Source organism: Mastomys coucha, unplaced genomic scaffold (genome assembly GCF_008632895.1).
Source record: "Mastomys coucha isolate ucsf_1 unplaced genomic scaffold, UCSF_Mcou_1 pScaffold13, whole genome shotgun sequence".
Lineage (NCBI taxonomy): Eukaryota > Metazoa > Chordata > Mammalia > Rodentia > Muridae > Mastomys > Mastomys coucha.
In genome coordinates this window covers 4,669,648-4,689,920 of record NW_022196895.1, presented here as the reverse complement: position 1 = coordinate 4,689,920, position 20,273 = coordinate 4,669,648, and positions in this window count along the sequence as shown.

The following is a 20,273-nucleotide window of genomic DNA, read 5'->3' as shown; positions in this document are numbered from 1 at the left end:
CTGCTGTGGAGAGTTACAAGCTGCTCTGACTCCAGAGTAGAGAGTCCAGTGCTAACCACTGCCTGCTTTGAACTGGTATTAATTAATAAAAGTTTGAGGCTCTAGGCAGAGAGCAAAACAGAAAGTAATATAACTTATTTACTTAGCCAAAGGAAGCTCATATTCTTTCAAACATGGCCTACATGGGAATTTTGAGTGAAATTTTCCTACTTGGCTAGGTATAAATGGCCTAAGTAAGAGGCTCACACAATATGTTAGTTTATTTCATTTGTTTTAGATTGTTTAAATTTTCAAAATAGGTGTGATGTTGTTTGGTGGTTACATTATTCCTCTGGAAGAGAGGTCAAAATGAAGGTTTTTCTGGTTACTGGCTCAAAGATATGCTGATTTGGAGAAAAAGTTTTGTTTTTGTGTTTTTGGAAAAGGTGATTAAGGTATTTACACCTTTCAGAGAAATAGATTCCAGAGATTCAAACAAAAATATAGCTTAATGATACTGAAAATTTGTTTTGAGATTTATATAATACAGAATATACAGCCTTGGTGAATTTCCTCATCAGACATGCTGAACTGGCCTGCTTGAACTCCTGATGTCCTGGACTTCAGCCAGATCCAGTCAAGACACAGACATCAGAGACTAATAAATCCTTTTTCCCTCCCTCCCCATTTCATAATATCTCAACACCCATGTTCAGCTTGAAGAAGTTATGAAGAGTCATCAACCCAGTTCCCTGGGCTTTGGGGCTGGAGAGGGTTATTAATAGGTTATCTTTCTAGGAAATGTAAAAATAGTCATATTTGGAACAGGGAGGAAATAGTCAGAATTGATTGTATAGCCATAATCTCATTTAATAAAAAACCTTATAATTGTTACTAAGTTAATGTCATATGTTCCTATTTGGTACAGAATTTATTTTGATACAAAATCAAGGTTATAATAGGTATAAATTTTTTCTATTGATACTAAATAATTAAAAGTACAGGGCTTAGACCCAGTCCTTCTTTTGCTGTTATTATATACAGATCTGAGATGTTTAGACCTGTGAGTTTAGGACCAAATTAACAAATTCATGGCTCTGAGTTTATTGTTAGGGTGATTTCAAGATTTTAATTAAAAATAGCTGAGAGTAGGTAACAAACAACAATCCAGATTACTTTGCATAGATAGTTGGTTTTCAAAACATTAGAAATTCACAAAATGTGACTTTTAATATTACTTATTCACTTTGAGACTATTCTGCTCCTGACAGATTTCCCTGTCTTAGACTCAAAGAAGAAACTGAGCATCATTGGAGTTGCTCCAGTTGTGACGAGACAGCCACTAGGCAAAAATTGCCTCTTCATCTACAGATGATACTGCCCTAAAAGGACACACTTACAGGCCTAGGACAGCTTAAATCTGCTGAGACAGAGTAGAAGAGTCCTTAATATTCCTGTTTCTCTTGTCTGTCAGACGTTCACAGGCCAGAAGGCTGAAGACCGATGTTCCAATGTTTTGAAGTAAAGACTGTCCAGGCGTCCAGCAGTATCTATCAATGGCTAAATTTTGGGAAGCTGTGTTAGGCTTCCCATATATTCTCTATTATTCAGTCATTCTTGGATTTCTGATGGAGTTGAAAAACTACATAGTCTCTTAACCAGCTAATGCTTTTTAATTTTGAGAAAATAGTTTTCAGATGGTATCCAATCTAAGTCAAGACATAGCCAGGTACAAAGTTTTTGTCTTTCAAGTTAAGATAGAAGATAGTGTTCAATTTTATTGACAAAGATGTTGGACTGGATATCAGATATACTTTATACCAGATAATTTACAATGTAAATAGTGGTGTTCAATTTATATTTTGAGATAAAGTTATTTTTTAATTGAACAAAAAGGGTGAAATGCTGTAGCATTTTCTCTGTCCAATCACATTAGGGCAGTGGCAGGCATGTTATTGGACAGGAATAGAGAGGTAGAGCAAGAGTTGGAAAAGAAAGGTCAGGAGGAGGGAGGCCGTCATCATAGAGGCAGATGATGAGGACAAGCCAGACTCCACAAGGTTACACAACCAAGTAAAGGTTTTTACAAAATAGATTAATTGGATTAGAATATTTTCTTTATTATTTGGTTCTGAAATTATTGTATTGGTGTCTTGTAAATTGTGATTTTATTATATAAACCTGATTGGATATTAAGGCCTTAAGAGTCATGCTTTACATACTGGGTCTTAGGTGCTATTTAGATGAATGATTGTGGGAATGTGTAAAGAGTTGCATGTGAGTGAGATGTTTTTAATAGCTAGGAGAGAGTAATAAGAGCCCACTGGGACATAGTGATGCCAGTCAATACCTGATCAAGAACGTGGCTGGTGGGAAAGTTTGAGGGGTGGAATGATTTTTTAAATGTTCCCACAACAGAATCTAAAGTCTCATTCTATGTAAAACCTGTGTTTACCTTTTAATGCTTACTAATATCTGTCAATTTCTTAACACTTCAGTTCATTTCTAACAGTTCTCATCCATTCTTTTCCCCCTCTAACTTGTGTAATAGGTCGAAGAGGAAGTATTTCAAAGCCAGCCAAGCAAAAGGTTAAGAGAAACTTTAGCAAATGTCATACAAAACTTAATGTTACAGGTTTTTAGCATTTATTATCACAAATGAATTCTCTAAAGGGCATAAGATATGGGTATTGGTAAAGTTTAGTTTCAGCATCCATGGGGCACTGTACCAGTGACTATGATGATTTAAAGATATATCAATAGCTTGAAATGTGACATCAGATAATCCTGGACTTAAATGCAGCCTAGGAAGACTATAAACTCTCCAGAATGTATTACCAGAGCCTCACAATCAAAGCCTTCACAAAAGTACAATTTATTTACATTGGTATCATAATTATTCTAAAGTAAATTGATATATTTTGAATTTAAGAAAAATAGCTGAATTAATCAAGTAATGGTTCATGAAGAAAGTCTGAGCTGAAGACTTTCTTTCCAGAGAGCAACTTGCTTTGTTTTATTCCAGGTAAAATAATACCCAGATTTATGTGGTTTTCAGTGAATGGCCTCCATAAGAAATTCCAGGGAGTGATTTATTTTTATTAAATACCAAGTTCAAGGAAAATAGAACACTAATTAATAGCACTTGGTTTAACATTCAGTAAACTGCAAAAGCAGAAATATAACAGCTCTGATAAAATGATACAGGAATTTGTATGGAAAGCACGTGTTAAAATTTTATGTCTGTTAATATAGAGGCTACTTTTTTTTTTATTCTTCAAGACATTAGTCATAGGGAGAACAAATCTCTGAAAGGATCTAAATGACAAATGTCTTTATTTAAGAGCCACTTTTCCACTTGTCTTCTTTAACTCATATATTTCAGAAAACTAGAGTTTACTTCAAATGGGTGAAATCCCCAAGACTGAGGACATCAATGTTGATTACTACTAAACTGAGTAAATCTTGTAAAGGGGCCAAAACAATATCAAGCACTTTATTTTCTAACAAGTATAAACCCTAAATGTTTGTGAAAGTGTCTGGTGTTTTCTTCAGTTGTATTGCTAGAACTAAACCTGAAGTTCTCTGACAAAAGCCTGTGTGTGAATATTGCATCTTACTAAAGTGAATTTTAAAGCATGGACTAGCTGGCTACTCTTCAGATATTATCCACAGCAGACTTTCCAAGCAGTCAAGAAAGAATGACTTTAGTTTTGAACTCAAAAACAAAAGCCAAAGCAATATAATTTTCCATGATTAAAAACTATTTTATTTTATTTCATGTCATACAATACATCTGACCTCAGTTTCCCTTCCAGGTGCCTCAGTCCTTCCCTGTTCCCCAGATCAACTCTGCTATGTTTATCTTTTTTTAAAAAGCAGGTTTCCCAGGGATACCAGCCAAAAACAGTTTACAAGTTACAATAAGACAGGACACAAATCCTCAAGTCAGAGAAACCTCTATTCCTACTGTTAAGAGTCTCACAAAAAAACAAAACACCAAGCTAAAAATTATAACATATCTGCTGAGGGCATAGAACAGACCCATGCCACCCCGTGACTGCTGCCTGAGTATCTGTGAGCACAAATGAGCCTTGCTTAGCTATTGTGGGCCATGTTCTCCTGGAGTCCTCAAACCCTCTGACTCCTAACATTCTTTTATTTTTTTTTACTAGATATTTCCTTTATTTATATGACAAATAATATCTCCTCTCCTGGTTTCCCCTCTGGGAAAAAAAAAAAAGGAAAAAAAAAAAAGACAAAGGAAAAAAACTGTTCCCTCCCCCCTCCCCCTGCTCACCAACTCACACTCTCCCGCTTCCTGGTCCTGGTATTCCCCTACACTGGGGCATAGAACCTTCACAGGGCCAAAGGCCTCTCCTCCCCTTGATGTCCAACTAGGCCATCCTCTGCTATACATATGCTGCTGGAGCCATGAGTCCCACCATGTGCACTTTTTGGTTGGTGGTTTAGTCCCTGTGAGCTCTGAGGGTACTAGTGAGTTCATATTGTTGTTCATCCTATGGGGCTGCAAACCCTTCAGCTCTTTGGGTCCTGTCTTTAGCTCCTTAACTGGGGACCCTGTACTCAGTCCAATGGTTGGCCGTGAGTCTCTACTTCTGTATTAGTTGGGTACTGTCAGAGCCTTTCAGGAGACAACTATATCAGGCTCCTGTCAGCCAGCACTTGCTGGCATCCACAATAGTGTCTGGGTTTGATGATTGTATATAGGAAAGATTCCCAGGTGGAGCAGTCTCTGGATTGTCCTTCTTTCTGTCTCTGCTCTACACTTTGTCTCTGCAACTACTTCCACGTGTATTTTGTTCCCTCTTTTAAGAAGGAACAAAGTATCCATACTTTGGTCTTCCTTCTTGACTTTTTTGTGGTTTGTGGATTATACTTTGTGTATTCTGATCTTCTGGTCTAATACCTACTTATCAGAGAGTGCATGCCATGTGTGCTCTTTTGTGATTGGTTTACCTCACACAGGATGATACTCTCCAGATCCATACATTTCCCTAAGAATTTCAAAAATTCATTGTTTTTAATAGCTGAGTAATACTCCATTGTGTAGATGAACCACAATTTCTGTATCCACTCCTCTGTTGAGGGACATCTGGGTTGTTTCCAGTTTCGGGCTATTATAAATAAGGCTGCAGTGAACATGGTGGAGCATGTGTCCTAATTACATGTTAGAGCATCTTTTGGGTACATGCCCAGGAGTGGTATAGCTGGGTCCTCTGGTACTACTATGTCCAATTTTCTGAGGAACCGCCAAACTGATTTCCAGAATGGTTGTACCAGCTTGCATTCCCACCAGTAATGAAGGAGTGTTCCTCTTACTCCACAACCTCACCAACACCTGTTGTCACCTGAGTTTTTGATCTTAGCCATTCTGACTCGAGTGAGGCGGAATCTCAGAGTTGTTTTGATTTGCATTTCCCTGATGACTAAGGATGTCGAATATTTCTTTAGGTGCTTCGCAGCCATTCTGTATTTCTCAGTTGATAATTCTTTGTTTAACTCTGTACGCCACTTTTTAATAGGGTTATTTGGTTCTCTACCTTCTTGAGTTCTTTATATATATTGGATATTAGCCCTCTATTGGAGGTAGGATTGGTAAAGATCTGTTCCCAATATGTTGGTTGTCGTTTTGTCCTATTGACCGTGACCTTTGCCTTACAGAAGCTTTGTAATTTTATGAGGTCCCATTTGTCAATTCTTGATCTTAGAGCATAAGGTATTGGTGTTCTCTTCAGGAAATTTTCCCCTGTGCCCAGGTGCTCGAGGCTCTTCCCAAATTTAAATTCTATTAGTTTCAGGGCACTTGGTTTTATATGGAGGTCCTTGATCCACTTGGACGTGAATTTTGTAGAGGGCAATAAGAATGGATCAATTTGCATTCTTCTGCATGTTGACTGCCAGTTGAGCCAGCACCATTTGTTGAAAATGCTGACTTTTTAACTCCTTTGTCAAATATCAAGTGACCATAGGTGTGTGGGGTCATTTCTGGGTCTTCAACTCTATTCCATTGATCCACCTGCCTATTACTGTACCAATACCATGCAGTTTTTTTAACACAATTGCTCCCTAGTACGGCTTAAGGTCAGGGATGGTAATTCCACCAGAGGTTCGTTTATTGTTGAAAATAGTTTTCACTATCCTGGGTTTTTTGTTATTCCAGATGAATTTGCAAATTGCTCTTTCTAAGTCTTGAAGAATTGAGTTGGAATTTTGATGGGGATGGGATTGAATCTGTAGATTGCTTTCTGCAAGATGACCATTTTTACTATATTAATCCTACCAATCCATGAGCAAGGGAGATCTTTCCATCTTCTGACATCTTTGATTTCCTTCTTCAGAGACTTGAAATTTTGTCATACAGACCTTTTACTTGCTTAGTTAGAGTCACACAAAGGTATTTTATATTATTTGGGACTATTGTGAAGGGTGTTGTTTCCCTAATTCCTTTCTCAGCCTGTTTATTCTTTGTGTAGAGGAAGGCCACTAATTTGCTTGAGTTAATTTTGTATCCATCTACCTTGCTGAAGTTGTTTATCAGATGTAGGAGTTCTCTAGCGGAATTTTTGGGGTCACTTAAGTATGCTATCATATCATCAGCAAATAGTGATAATTTGACTTCTTCCTTTCCAATTTGTATCCCTTTGATTTCCTTTTGTTGTCTAATTGCTCTGGCTAGGACTTCAAGTACAATATTGAATAGGTAGGGAGAGAGTGGGCAGCCTTGTCTAGTTCTTAATTTTAATGAGATTGCTTCAAGTTTCTCTCCATTTAGTTTGATGTTGGCTAATGGTTTTCTGTATATTGTTTTTACTATGTTTAAGTATGGGCCTTAAATTCTTGGTCTTTCCAAGGCTTTTATCATGAAGGGGTGTTGGATCTTATCAAATGCTTTCTCAGCATCTAATGAGATGATCATCTGGCTTTTTTCTTTGAGTTTGTTTATATAGTAATTAAGTTGAGGAATTTCCATATATTGAACCATCCCTGCATCCCTGGGATGAAGCCTACTTGATCATGATGGATGATCATTTTGATTTGTTCTTGGATTAGGTTTGCAAGAATTTTATTGAGTATTTTTACATCGATATTCATAAGGGAAATTGGCTTGAAGTTTTCCTTCTTCATTAGATCTTTGTGTGGTTTAGTATAGATTAATTATGGCTTCATAAAATGAATTGGGTAAGTACCTTCTCTTTCTATTTTGTGGAATAGTTTGAGGAGTATTGTTATTAAGTCTTCTTTGAAGGTCTGATAAAGCTCTGCACTAAACCTATCCGGTCCTAGGATTTTTTTGGTTGGGAGACTGTTAATGACTATTTCTATTTCATTAGCAGATATGGGACTGTTTTGATCAGTTATCTAATCTTGATTTAACTTTGGTGCCTGGTACCTGTCTACAAAATTATCTATTTCATCCAGGTTTTCCAGTTTTGTTCAGTATAGGCTTTTGTACTAGGATCTCATGATTTTTTTTTTTTTATTTCCTAAGTGTCTGTTGTTATGTCTCCCTTTTCATTTTTGATCTTGTTAATTAGGATACTGTCTCTGTGCCCTCTAGTTAGTCTGGCTAAGAGTTTGTCTATTTTGTTGACTTTATCAAAGAACCAGCTCCTGGTTTGGTTGATTCTTTCTATAGTTCTTTTTGTTTCTATTTGGTTGATTTCAGCCCTGAGTTTGATTATTTCCTACCTTCCACTCCTCTTGAGTGAATTTGCTTCTTTTTGTTATATATCTTTCAGCTCTGCTGTCAAATGGCTGGTGTATGCTCTCTCCAGTTTCTTTTTGGAGGCACTTAGAGCTATGAGTTTTCCTCTTAGAACTGCTTTCATTGTGTCCCATAAGTTTGGGTATGTTGTGGTTTCATTTTCATAAACTCTAGAAAGTATTTAATTTCTTTATTTCTTCCTTGATCAAGTTATCATTGAGTAGAGTGTTGTTAAGCTTCCATGTGTAGGTGGGCATTCTATTGTTTATGTTGTTATTGAGGAGCAGCCTTAGTCTATGGTGACCTGATAGGATGCAAGGAATTATTTCCATCTTCTTGTATCTGTTGAGGCCTGATTTGTGATCAATTATATGGTCAATTTTGGAGAAGGTACCATGGGGTGCTGAGAAGAAGGTATATCCTTTTGTTGTCAGATAAAAAGTTCTATAGCTATCTGATAAATCCATCTGTTTCATAACTTCTGTTAGTCTCACCATGTCTTTGTTTAGTTACTGTTTCCATGACCCATCCATTACAGAGAGTGGGGTGTTTGAAGTCTCCCACTATTATTGTGTGCAGGGCAATGTGTGCTTTGAGCTTTAGTAAAGTTTCTTTTATGAATGTAGATGCCCTTGCATTTGGAGCAGAGAGGTTCATAATTGTGAATTCATCTTGTTAGATCTTACCTTTGAGGAGTATGAAGTGTCCCTCCTTGTCTTATTTGATCACATTAGGTTGAAAGTAGATTTTACTTGATATTAGAATGGCTACTCCAGCTTGTTTCTTGGGGCCATTTCATTGGAAAATTGTTTTCCACCCTTTTATTCTGAGGTAGTGTCTGTCTTTGTCACTGAGGTAGGTTTCTTGTATGTAGCAAAATGTTGGGTCCTGTTCATGTACCCAGTCTGATAGTCTATGTCTTTTTTGGGGAATTGACTCCATTTATATTAATAGATATTGAGGAAAAATAATTGTTGATTCCTGTTGTTTTTGTTCTTGGAGTTGGAATTGTGTTCATGTGTCTATCTTCTTTTAGTTTTGTTGGAAGATTACTTTCTTGCTTTTTCTAGGATGTAGTTTCCTTCCTTGTGTTGGAGTTTTCCATTTATTATCCTTTGAAGGGCTGGATTTGTGGAAACATATTGTGTCAATTTGGTTTTGTCATGGAATACTTTGGTTTCTCCATCTATGGTAATTGAAAGCTTTGTTGGGTATAGTAGCCTGGGCTGGCATTTTTGTTCTTTTAGGGTCTGTATGACATCTGTCCAGGATCTTCTAGCTTTCATAGTCTCTGGTGAGAAGTCTGGTGTAATTCTGATAGGTCTGCTTTATGTTACTTGATCTTTTTCCATCACCACTTTTAATATTCTTTCTTTGTTTTGTGCATTTGGTGTTTTGACTGTTATGTGACGGGAGGAATTCCTTTTCTGGTCCAAACTACGTGGAGTTCTGTAGGCTTCTTGTATGTTCATGGGCATCTCTCTCTTTAGTTTACAGAAGTTTTCTTCTATAATTTTGTTGAAGATATTTACTGGTCCTTTAAGTTGGAAGTCTTCACTGTCTTCTATAACTATTATCCTTAGGTTTGGTAGTCTCATTGTGTCCTGGATTTCCAGGATGTTTTGAGTATCTTCTGACCATGAGATTCTCTCTTCTATCTCTTGTATTCTGTTGGTGATACTTGCATCTATGGCTCCTGACTTCTTTCCTAGGTTTTCTATCTCCAGAATTGTCTCTCTTTGTGATTTCTTAACTTTCTACTTCCATTTTTAGGTCCTGGATGGTTTTGTTCCATTCCTTCACCTGTTTTATTATGCTTTCCTGTAATTCTTTAAGGGATATTGTGTTTCCTCATTAAGGGCTTGTACCTGTTTACCTGTGTTCTCCTGTATTTCTTTAAGAGAGTTATTTATATCTTTCTTAAATTCCTCTATCACCATCATGAGATATGATTTTAGATCGAAATCTTGCTTTTCCAGTGTTTTGGGGTATCCAGGACTTGTTGTGGTGGGAGTACTAGGTTCTAATGAAGCTAAGTAGTCTTGGTTTCTGTTGGTAAGATTCTTGCGTTTGCCTTTCACCACCTGTTGATCTCTGGTACTAGATGTTCTTGCTGCCTCTGGCTGGAGCTTCTTCTTCCTGTGGGTTTTAAGCCTGTGTCAGCACATCTGGGAGATCAGCTCTCCTCTGGTAAGACCCTTGTGCAGAGGGATGTGGATCAGCCTTACCTACCGAGTCCTGGGGTCAGAGCACTCCCTGGAGATAAGCTCTTCACTTGTGGGAAAGGTGCACAGAGGGCTATAGATCTGCCTTCCCTCCTTGTTGTAGATGGATATAAAAAGGATCCTGTCCCAGCTTCCCTGTTGCTCCTGCGGCCTGTGTCTCCTGCCTGATCCCACTTTACAAAGCTCCTACTATTCTTTCTACCCCCCTATTCCACAGGTTTTCTGGAGCTGCAAGAGGAGAAACCCAATGGAGATATCCAATTGTGACTACTCTCCAATTTGGCTGTAGATCTCTTCTTCTGCTCCCATCACCTGTTTCAGAAGTTTCGCTGCTAAAGATTGGGCAAGGCTATAATCTATAAGTATATGAGAATAGCATTAGGAATTATCTTATCGATTTCCTTTCTATCCTAGTTCTCTGGGAAAGTCACCCAGGCAGTGTCAGGCATCGACTTCCTTTGGTGGCAAAGGTCTCAAATTAGACATGTCATTGCTTGTCCAGTCTCACAAGTTATGCACTTCCATTGCCCTCAGATAGCTTGTACCCAGGATAGATAGTAGAGCATTTTGTGCCTGGGTTGGTGTCCCAGGTCCACTACTGGAAATTGCCTAGGTACACATGTAGGCAGGTTCAGGCTCTGTATCTTCTTTTTTTTTTCTTTGATTTGAGTTTTATTGCATTATGATGAGAAAAGATACCTGATTTCAATTTATTTGAATTTGTTAACATTTAAAAACTTATTTTAAGTAAATAGAATTAAATCATATTCTTGTTTCCCTTTTTCACCATAACTCTTCCCAGAGACCCCCTTCAATACCTACAATAACTTTTTTTGTCATATTCTTTAAAATTTATAAAGTATTATAACAATAAAAATGAGTATTATAAAAGTTGTTTGATATAAAACAACAATCAATTTAACAGTATTATGTAGATGCATAACATACCAGTATTATTGTATAAAGCAATACTGAAAATATATAAGCTTTTCTCAATATAAATTTTAAATAACTCCAAACATATTAACTGTATATTTTAAAATAATATATCACTACTAGTATTTTTTAAATGAACATAGATATATGAAATCTTTTTGTTTGTTTTGTATTTAGTAGAGTTTAAAATCTTGGCTCTTACTGTGGTACAAGTCCAAAATAAGAACAATTTTTAGACATTGGGTTTCATTGTAATAAGGCTGTATTTCAGTGACCCTCACATCACCAAAGGATTTTACCTCCATCTTAGCTAAGCTGAGAGTTGACAGTTCTGCTGCACCAAGGAATGAATTGTAGGCATGATTTTTGGATACAGACTTCCTGCTATGGTCAAAGCTATTTGACTTTATTCTCAGCCCACAGAGAACAGGTTACATTCATTTAAGAAATGGCATGTGGATGAAGATGGTCTATCCATAAAGTCATTCACAAACTGTTTCAATTAACAATGGTTCTGCTTGGAGGGTGGCACAGACATTAGGTGAGGGTAAGAATCTGGTTCATTGGCTGTGATGATTTTGAAAAGCATTCATCTCTGAGAAAAAGTAACTTATAATGTCATCTTCTTCAAACAAGATACAATAGTTACAAATGTCAAGCAAAGCATTCAGTCTCACTCTTTGTTTTTCTCTTACAAGCCACCTCCCTAGTTAATTGCCTACATTTCTTTTGGCTCTATAAATAAGATTGAAATATGTAAGCTGTTCTGAAAACTGTAGTATAGTGTAAAAACATGAAATGAACAATACTACTAATAGAGAGGCTGAGATAGGAGAAGCATGATTTCAAGACCCTTATGTTGTACACAGCCAGACAATATCACAAACGAACAAGCAGAAAGTGTATATGTATTGTATAATATTGGACATATTTCTACAGTGACCAAATTAGAGGAACCATTGGATGACACTCAACAAATTTCTTAGTCCTCATATTTTTGAATTTCAATTGATTAGGATTTTTTGGTAGTATTAATTTTGATATTAAGATATTAAGAAAAAATAATTGCTACTTCCTGTTATTTTTGTTGTAAGAGGTAGAATTATATTTGTGTGGGTTTGTTGAAAGATTACTTTCTTGTTTTTTTTCTACGGTGTAGTTTTGTTCCTTAAGTTGGTGTTTTCCATCTATTATCCTTTGTAGGGCTGGATTTGTGGAAAGATATTGTGTAAATTATGTATCGACATGGAATATCTTGTTTTCTCCATCTATGGTAATTGAGAGTTTTACTGGGTATAGCAGCCTGGGCTGGCATTTGTTTTCTCTTAGGGTCTGTATAACATCTGTCCACGATCTTCTAGCTTTCATAGTCTCTGATAGGCCTACCTTTATATGTTACTTGACCTTTTCCCCTTAGTGCTTTTAAAATTCTTTCTTTGTTTAGTGCATTTGGTTTTTTGATTATTATGTGACAGGAACAATTTCTTTTCTGGTTCACAGTCTATTTGGAGTTCTGTAGGCTTCTTTTATGATCATGGGCATCACTTTCTTTAGGTTAGGGAAGCTTTCTTCTATAATTTTGTTGAAGATATTTACTGGCCATTTAAGTTGGGAGTCTTCACTCTCTTCTATACCTATTATCCTTTGGTTTGGTGTCCTGGATTTCCTGGATGTTTTGGGTTAGGGCCTTTTTGCTTTTTGCATTTTCTTTGACTGTTGTGTCAATGTTTTCTATGGTATCTTCTGCCCCTGAGATTCTATCTTTTATCTCTTGTATTCTGTTAGTGATGCCTGCATCTATGACTCCTGATCTCTTTCCTAGGTTTTCTATCTCCAGGGTTGTCTCCCTTTGTGATTTCTTTATTGTTTCTATTTCCATTTTTAGATTATGGGTAATTTTGTTCCCTTCCTTCACCTGTTTGTGCTTTCCTGTAGTTCTTTAAAGGATTTTTGTGTTTCCTCTTTAAGGGCTTCTAGCTAATTACCTTTGTTCTCATGAATTTCTTTGAGAGAGCTATTTATGTCCTTCTTAATGTCCTCTATCATCATCATGAGAAATAATTTTGGATCTAAATCTTGCTTTTCTGTTGTGATGGTGTGTCCAGGACTTGCTATGGTGGGAGAATTGGGTTCTGATGATGCCAAGTAATCTTGGTTTCTGTTGCTTATGTTCTTACACTGGCCTCCTGCCATCTGGTTATCTCTAGTGCTACCTGCCCTGGCTAAATCAGACTGAGGCCTGTCCTTCCTGTGACCCTGGTTATGTCAGAACTCCTCAGAGTCAAGCAGTCTCTGTGATCCTGTGATTCTGGGATCCCGTGATCCTAGGCTAATGAGAGATTCTGGGAGTATAGCTTCCTCTGGGAATTATGAGATTCACTGAAGAGTTTGCACCCAAGGTCTGCTCAGGGCACCAACCTAGACAGACTGGAAGCAACCCGTGCCACTGGACTGATGGAGTTCCTGTGTGCCTGTATCCTGCTGTGTCCTACTTAACATTCATTTGACTTTTCTAAAAAAAAAAAATTAATGAAAGAAATCTCAAGGAAAGATAATGTGAGTGACATTTGCTCACCTGTATAGTTTACAGAAGATCAGAAGACATTCTGTTATTTTGTCCTAAATCTACAAGGACTTTGTCTTAAAGCACCTTAATGAAAACTATTACATGCTTTGATGCAGGGTACTGCAGAGGCAGTTGTTCACTTGAAGAGTTAAGGAACAGTGGGCTTCAGAGTGCTGGGGTTTGAATATGAAATGCCTCCCTCTGGCTCATGGCCCAAACCTTGGTGTCCAGATGGTGGTTGTGAGAAAGTGTAGAAGCTTTGGGGCATATGGCTTAACTGGCAGGTATAGGCTATGAGGGGAATACTTTGAATGCTATTCCCAGCTTCAATTCTGGACTGAGCGCTCTACCTTCTTCTCAATCATGAGGGCATCAAGCCATGCTGCATGATTCTGCAGCCATGCTTTTCCCTCAAAAGTTGATGATATACCTTTAAGTAAGAAAATATGAATATTTCTCCTCTGAGATTCTTTGGTCAGATATCTGCATCAGAGATGAGATAAGTAACACAAAGGGCTCTAGATCCTTGTACAGTCAAGAGATGTGAAAAGGTAATGGTAAGTTTTGAATTTTTAAAGTAGGTTCCCTAGGCCCACTCAAACACTTGATAAACTTATAATCTAGTCTGGTTACTGAAATCTCGTTGAAGTGACTCTTATGCACCTTCATTACATAATGTTGGTGACTTTTTGGTTTTATTTCCTCACATTCCACACTGTAAAATTTCTATGCCCATCTTATATACTTTCTGCTCCAACTATGAAACCATCTATATTTTTAACTGTTTTGGCCTACAAAAGATAAAGATAGAATAGACCACATAGTTTAACTAAACTATTTGTATCTCACTGTTATGTAGAGTGGGATTTCAGAAAATCATCAAGTCACAAGGGTAAAAAACATAGGAGAAATGAAAGAGCAAAAGAGCTACAAAATAGGAATGAATGAATGAAAAAATAGATTAGAAGGTGTACTGGCTGGTTTTGTGTGTCAACTTGACACAGGCTGGAGTTATCACAGAGAAGGGAGCTTCAGTTGGGGAAGTGCCTCCATGAGATCCAGCTGTGGAGCATTTTCTCAATTGCTCCTTGTGGGTGGTGCCATCCCTGGGCTGGAAGTCTTGGGCTCTATAAGAGAGCAGGCTGAGCAAGCCAGGAAAAGCAAGCCAGTAAAGAATATCCCTCCATGGCCTCTGCATCAGCTCCTGCTTCCTGACCTGCTTGAGTTCTAGTCCTGCCTTCCTTTGGTGATGAACAGCCATGTGGAAGTAAGCTGAATAAACCCTTTCCTCCCCAACTTGCTTCTTGGTCATGATGTTGTGCAGAAGTAGAAACCCTGACTAAGACAGAAGACAAGTAGGTCCTCAGGTATCTGTAAAAATTGTAAATGAAAATGAATAACTGTTCAAGCAAAAGTAATAAAGTGAGTGAATAAATAAAATAAAATAGTTAAAAACAAATAAGAAATTTAATTCAGCTGCCTACAATAGACCTATCTGTGTTTCAAAACTACATATGCTGAAAGTAAGGGATTCGATGAAAAATAGCAACCAGAGCAGACAAGAGGTGACTTCTTCAGTTAAAGTGGACTCAAATAAACATGGTAAGGAGACAGATTGCCCTTATTTAATGATAGAGGAGATGACTCTTTAGTTAGACATAAGTAAAATAAATTTAAAAACATAAATGATACATCAAATACTGAAGCAGCTAAATATATAAAGCAAGATTTTTAGACTTGAAACTAGAAGAGATAGGCAATTCAATAACAGTGTTAAACCTTCAATATGGTTAGCCAGTTAAAGAGAACACCAACAAGGGTATGCTTCACTGACAATGTGCTTTAGACCAAATGGTCCCTCCATCAGCAGTGGGACACATGTTATTTTCTATTATAAACCGAATGTTTAAGACAGATCATATATCCATACACAATACAAGTCATAATAAACAGAAGATTAAAGCTGTGCTTCATATCATTTATGATTTCAACATTTTCTGATCCAATAACCATGTGAATCTTAATGAATTCACAATTATATGGAATTAAAACAAAAATATACAAAGTCCTCTTACCTGAGCTTCTAAAATACATCTGTACTGACACATGGTGGTATACATCTAAAATCTCAGCACCCAGGAAGCTGAGGCAAGCAGATCAGGACCTCAAGGTGACTAGCCTGAATTACACAGTAGACTTAAGGCCAGTCTGAACCATATACAATTGGACATTTTACCTTACAAAATTAATAAAAATTAATTTTATTAAAGACAAAAATAACCAAATATTTCTTTACAGTTAACCAGTGAGTTTAAAAAAAAGGGGGGGGGGTGTATTCCCAAGAGTGGTATAGCTGGATCTTCAGGTAGCTCTATTTCCAATTTTCTGAGAAACTTCAAGATTGATTTCCAGAGTGGTTGTACCAGTTTGCAATCCCACCATCAATAGAGGAGTGATTCTCTTTCTCCACATCCTCTCCAACATGTGTTGTCACCTGAGGTTTTAATTTTAGCCATTCTGATTGGAGTAAGGTGGAATCTCAGGGTGATTTTGATTTTCATTTCTCTGATCACTAAAGACTTTGAACATTTCTTTAGTTGCTTCTCAGCCATTTGAGATTCCTCTGTTGTGGATTCTTGGTTTAGTTCTGTACCCCATTTTTTGATTGGGTTGTTTGGTTTTTTGGTGATTAACTTCTCGAGTTCTTTATAAATTTTGGATATTAGCCCTCTGTCAGATGTAAGGTTAGTGAAGTTTTTTTTTCCCAATCTGTAGGTTGCCGTTGGGAATATACCCAAAAGATGGCCTATTATGCCACAGGGGCAGGTGTTCCACTGTGTTCATAGTGGCCTTATTTGTGATAGCCAGAAGCTGGAAACCACCTAGATGTCCCACAACAGAAGAATGGATACAGAAAATGTGGTTCATTTACACAATGGAGTACTACTCAGCTATTAAGAATAAAGACATCATGAGTTTTGCAGGCAAATGGATGGAACTAGAAAATATCATCCTGAGTGAGGTAACTCAGACCCAAAAGGACATTCACGGTATGTACTTACTAATAAGTGGATATTAGCAACAAAAAAAAGTACAGAATACCCAAAATACAGTCCACAGAATTTAAAAAGATCAACAAGCTGAAGTGCCCAAGTGAGGACACCTCAGTCTCATGTGGGAGAGAGAAGAAAGCAATCATAAGTGAGGAGGGAGAGAGAGACCAGGGAGGGAAAGTGGACAGGGTGGGGAATGGTGGGAAGAGGGGAACCGCATCTGGTATTGGGTGAGAGAAAAGGACTGAAGTCCTCAGGTCCAGCAGAAAGAATAGAAACAGGCAAACTCTGGAAATAGGTTTGGGGAACCCTCCAAAATGCACCAGAGATCTGGGAGGTGAGAGACTCTCAGGACTCAAAGAGAGAAACCTTAGATGAAGTGCCAGACAGTAGAGAGAAGGAACTTATAGAGCCCACCTCCAGCAGGAAGACAGGACATCAACTAAGGGATGGGGTTGCCATCCCACAGTCACAACTCTGACCCATAATTGTTCCTGTCTGAAAGAATTACAGGGATGGAAATGGAGTGGAACCTGAGGAAAAGAAGGTCCAGTGGCAGGTCCAAAGTGGGATCCAGCTCAAGGGGAGGGCCCAAGGCCTGACACTATTACTGAGGCTATGGAGCACTCACAAAAAGGGACCTGGCATAACTGCCCTCCAAAAGACCCAACAAACAGCTGAAAGAGTCAGATGCAGATATTTATACCCAACCAATGGACAGAAGCAGCTGACCCCTGTTGTTGAATTAGTGAAAGGCTGAAAGAAGCTGAGGAGAAAGGCAATTCTGTAGGAGGACCAGCAGTCTCAATTAATCTGGACCCCTGAGATCTCTCAAACACTGGACCACCAAACAGGCAGTATACACCAGCTGATATGAGGCCCCCAATACATATGTATGGTAGAGGACTGTCCAGTCTCATTCAGGGATGATGCACCTAACCGTCAAGAGATTGGAGGCCCCAGAGAGTTTAGAGGCCAGGTGGGATGGGGGATGGGGACATCCACGTAGAGACAGGGGGGTGGGAAGGAAGTATGGGATGTGGAACAATCAGAGGGTAGAAGGGAGGAGGAATAAAATAAGGGTGGGAGTGTAAAAATAAATTAATTAAAATTTAAAAAAAAAGAAGTCAAGGAAAACTTTATAAAAATATCTTACCTGGGACCTGGGGAGACAGCTCAGTTAAGAAGTACTAGCTCTTTAAGCAGTAGGAAATGAGTTTGATCTCCAGCACTCATATAAAAAGTCAGATGCAGTGATTCACCTAGCACTGGGAAGGCAGAGACAGAAAAATCACAAGGACGTATTGCCCTGTCATCCCAGAGTAATAGCAGGCAAAAGTCTCTATAGGAGACTTTCTCTCAAAAAACTAAGTGGATGATTCCTTAGAAATTATAGTGGATTTCTCTGTAGCTTCTACATAGGTATATTCCCCACACAATCACATGTGCCCTTCTCTTACATACATTACAAAACAAAAAGAATAACAAGCAAACAAGAAGCCCAAACAAGTTAGCTGGGTATTATGATATATAATTCTGGTCCTAGCAATTTTGGAGGCTGAGCCCAAGAGTTTCAGTTCAGCCTAAAAAATATAGTAAGAACTTGCCTTCATCCCACCTCTTTTTTGGCTAAAAGGTACTTAAATTTAATGAACTCACAAATAAAAACATTGCATAGCTAAATTAAGGCATTCAAGAAAACTTGATTCAGTCAACAATAGCTATACAATGTATCAAAATTTAGGGGATATAGAAATAGCACTTCTACAAATGAGTATATAGCAATATGCTTCTGCATTAAACACAGAATCTCAGATAAGTAACCTAAAAGAATGACTGTGAGAGCTACAAAAAGAGCATACACAATACAACATTAAAGAGGAAAAAAATAATAAAAATCACCACAGCCATGAATAAAATCACAGAAAATTTATAGAAAAGTAAATAGACTCAAAAATACATTTAAAAAATAAAATAGACAAAATATTCTTAACCATTTCTCATTTAGTGAGAAATAAAAATTGTTTGTGGAGAATTACAGTTACAAGGGTTGAGACATTTGTACAGTGATAATTATGAAGCATCAAGAAAGAAATTAAAGGGAAACAAAAGAGGAAGAAAAAAGACTTTTATAGATGGAAAGAGTTAATATAAAAATGTCCATGGCAGTGGAAGGGGTGGGGAGTAGGTATGAATCTTGAAGGTAGGAGAAAGAACTGGAGGTGAATATGACCAAAATACATTGTGTGCATATATGAAATTCTCAATGAATAAAAAATATTTTTAAAGGCAAATTAAAACAAAAATTCCATGTAATTCAAAGAATGTACAAATTTAATGCAATCAACATAAAAATCACAATAGGATTCCTAACAAAAACAATACCAGCCTGAGCATGCCCAGGATCAGAGGTGAGGAGGACCCAACATCTGTCCCAACACCAGAGGAACTGGGACCAGTGGGACCAGGCACACAGGTACTCTGCCAGCCCAGTGGCTCTGGTTCCTTCCAGACCAGGCACACAGGAATTCCAGCAGCCCAGTGCTTCGGGTTCCTTCCGGTCTCTCTGGCCTGGTGTCCTGAGCAGATTTTGGGTGCAAGCTCTGCAGCCATTCCCTCAACACCCAGAGGAAGCTCCACTCCCAGGCTCTCTGACACACCCAGAATCACATATGAGGAGGACCCAACATCTGTCCCAATATCAGGAGTAACTGGGACCAGCTGGACCAGGCACACAGAAACTCTGACAACCCAGTGGCTCAGGCTCCTTCCAGTCTGTCTGGGCTGGTGTCCTGAGCAGAACTTGGGCACAAGCTCCACAGCCAGTCTCATGACACCCAAAGGAAGCTCCACTCCCAGGTGCTCTAACAAGCCCAGGATCACAGGATCCCAGAATCACCGGATCCCACAGACAGCTTGACTCTGGGGAGTTCTGACACAACCAGGATCACTGGAAGGACAGGCTCCAGTCAGATTTAGCAAGGGCAGGTAGCACTAGAGATAACCAGATGGTGGGGGAGGGGTAGACAAGTGTAAGAAAATAAACAACACAAACCAAGGTTACTTGGTATCATCAGAACCCAATTCTCCCATCATAGCAAGTCCTGGACACACCATTACACTGGAAAAGCAAGATTCAGATATAAAATGACTTCTCATGGTGATGGTACAGGACTTTAAAAACCCTCAAAGAAATAGAGGAGAACACAGGTAAACAGCTAGAAGCCCTTCAAGAGGAAACACAAAAATCCCTTAAAGAACTACAGGAAAACACACTCAAACAGGTGAAGGAAATGAGCAAAACCATCCAGAATCTAAAATTGGAAAGAGAAAACATAAAGAAATCAGAAAGAGAGAAAACACTGGAAATACAAAACCCAGGAAAGAAATCAGGAGTCATAAATGCAAACATCACCAACAGAATAGATAGAAAAGAGATAGAAGAGAAAATCTCAGGGGCAGAAGACACCATAGACACAACAGTCAAAGAAAATGCAAAAACCTCCTAACCTAAAACATCCAGGAAATCCAGGACGCAATGAGAAGACCAAACGTAAGGATAATAGGTATAGAAGAGAGTGAAGACTCCCAAGGTAATGGGCCAGTAAATATCTTCAACAAAATTATACAAGAAAACTTCCCTAACCTAAAGAAAGAGATGCCCATGAACATACATAAGAAGTGTATAGAACTCCAAGTAGACTGGACCAGAAAAGCAATTCCTCCCGTCACATAATAATCAAAACATCAAATGTACTAAACAAAGGAAGAATTTTAAAAGCAGT